The sequence below is a fragment of the Leptonychotes weddellii genome, chromosome 8, assembly GCF_054177405.1.
Source record: "Leptonychotes weddellii isolate Sample4059 chromosome 8, ASM5417740v2, whole genome shotgun sequence".
Classification (NCBI taxonomy): Eukaryota; Metazoa; Chordata; class Mammalia; order Carnivora; family Phocidae; genus Leptonychotes; species Leptonychotes weddellii.
Window position 1 is genome coordinate 60823471 of NC_138376.1, and position 2934 is coordinate 60826404.

A 2934-nucleotide genomic window follows, 5' to 3' on the forward strand; every position below is an offset into this window, starting at 1 on the left:
AAATCATATGGTATTTGTCTTTCTCTGACTTATTTCACTTAGCATTATACTCTCTAGCTCCATCCATGTCATTACAAATGGCAAGATTTCATTCTTTTTTATGGCTGAAAGAAGATGTAGTATATATACATAATGGAATATTACTAGGCCATAAAAATGAGTCTTTGCCTATTCTTGAACTTCATATAAATGGAAATTTTGGTGTATTTTACTGATTATTAGGTCTGTGCAGTTCATTTCTATTGTGTGTAACAGTATCTTATATTATTATTACTAAGTGAATATACCACAATTAATTTATCCACTCCACTATTAATAAATATTTATTACTGAGTCTCACTGATGAGTCTTTCATTAGTTTTGAAAAGTTCTTGGTCATTATCTCTTTAACTATTGCTTCTCTTCCAATCTGTCTTCCCTGTTCTGAGATTCTAATTACATGCTTATTAATTTTTTGAATGGGTCCCACATGTCTGTATACTTTGTTCTGAGCATTTCCTTATTTTTTTCTCTCTGTGCTTCAGTTAGATATTTTCTGTGGACTTCCACTTCATTCATTCTTTTCTTCTGTGCCTGATCTGCTCTTAATTCCATCCCGCGTGTTATTAATTCTGAAATTAACACTATATAAATTGCATTTTCCTGCCTCTTCATAGCCTAGCCTTATTTTTTATTGTATGTAATACATTGTATATAAAAGTACTGCAGAGGCCACAGATATTTTCCCCCTGTGAGGATTTATCCTTTGCTCTGTTAGGGTGCTTTAAAACATGGGTTTTATTATTAGTTTAGGTACGGCAAGTAAAACATCAGGAGATGACTAACACTGAAAAGATAATTTGTTATACCCACAGATCCTAAGAGAAGGGAGCATACCACACCACAGGAGGTCACATGAGGAATTTCCAGGTTGGTCAGGAGACAGAGGGAGGGGGAAACCATAAGCAAGAGCCTTCATAGTGGTTCCTGTGGAGAGGAAATGACAAGGCAGGGTAAACAGGCTTAGAATTGGCTAGTTTGAATATCAGCAGGCTCTGGGGCAAAAGGGCCCTTTTTGGTATCTGGCCACAAGGTGATTAGGACAGGGGGATAGTGGCCTAGAGTATGAGAGTCCATTAAAGCAGGTGGTCAAGAGTATGGGCTCTGGATTGGTCAGCTTGCATTTGAAAGGCGTGCTCATGGGTGTTTACTCTCTCTATGAAATGGCCAATCCTGGGAGGGACAGTCCCTCCAGAGTCACCAGGGCCCCAAGATATCAAAATGCTGGAAAACAAAAAATAGAAGAAAAAGATATGGTTATTCACTAAGGGACTGATAACTTCAATAACAAAATTGTACTAGCTTGAGGGTAGGTTGAAGTATTAGTAAGAAGATTCAGTTCAGCTCTGGTTTGTTCTTATTCCTCAGGCATTGCTCTTTGGGGCTTCCCTTTGGTGGTTTTAAGATTAACTTGACAGCCTCCCATCCTATGCAGATTTATGATTTGGCAAATGTCTAAAGGGAGAGAACTTTCATATTTGTTTTGCAGGCTACTTCCCTCCAGCAGGACTGTTTCCTCAGTACCCTCAGACAATGGGAGACTTCCTTCTGCCTTCATGGCCAGCAACACAGACTCCTACACCACCACTGAAACTTAGTAAATGGTATATAGGGAAAACTCAGCTTGTGTTCTGGCCTCCCTTTCTTCCTATTTGTTACAACAGTCCCATGGTACCTTGCTAGCTTCTCTTTTTCCCAGTAAAGTTCCTCAGCTTAGGAAAAGCTTGATCCTTAGTCCACATTGCAAATCGTCAATGTTCCTGGAAACAAAACTGCTAGCAGATAATGGTTCATCTCAGAAAATCTTTTTTGCTCTCTGGAATATCATTTATCTAATCCTCCTTATTTTCACAGCTTTTCAGTGCCATTAAAAGTATTATTTTTGCAACTTACTCTATTTTTGTTAGTTTCAGTGAGGGAGTAGCCTGCCATAGTCTACTATATCCTACCCAGATCATGTGTTTTTAAGGCTTATCTTCTATTTCAAAGAAAGAACAAAAGCAAGCAAAAAAAACAAAAAACAAAAAAAACATGAAAAACACATAATACATTAGAGGGTACATGAATCACTGTTCAAAATATTGAGAAAAATGCACATTAAATGATTTTTTATTTTAATCAAATGTGTATATGGCCTTTCCAAAGAAGTATTCCTAGATGTGTTACTTTCTTGGTTGACACAGTTGCTCATGACTCAAAGAGAATAAGTGAACACAAACACATTGAAGCCATGAGCAGGTGGACCTACAAAGGATTCAAGATGAAGAGAAGTCAGGGATTATCATTCTCACTATACACATGAGGGAAAAAGAACTTAAGAAAATTGTTCAATGTAAGTTTGGAATATACAAGCAAATACAATACTAAACTTCAGGAGATTTTGTTTTATTTTTTAGAGAGTGTGAGAGTACAAGCAGGGGGAGGGGCAGAGGGAGAGAAACTCAAGCAGAATTCCCAATGAGTGCAGAGCCCAACATGGGATCAATCCCACAACCCCGAGATCATGACCAGAGCCCAGTGAATTCAAGAGTCAGAGGCCCAACCAACTGAGCCACCCAGGCGCCCCTAAACCTGAAGAGAAGACTTTAGTGGTGGAGAATAAAACCATTAACTAAAAAACAACACATTTCAATTAAAATGTCATGATGTGGGGGAGGGTGGAAAGATGGCGAAGGAGTAGGGGACCCTACTTCAGCTGGTCTCTGGAATTGAGCTGGATATCTACCAGACCACTCTGAGCACCCACGAAACCAGCCTGAGATGTAAGAAGATCTGGATCTCTACAAACAGAATATCGCAGGTTTTGAGGTATGAAGTGGGGAGCCATGATTCCGCGGGCAGATATCAGAGGATAAACAGCAGCGGGAGGGTGCCTGGCCATGGCGATCCTACACC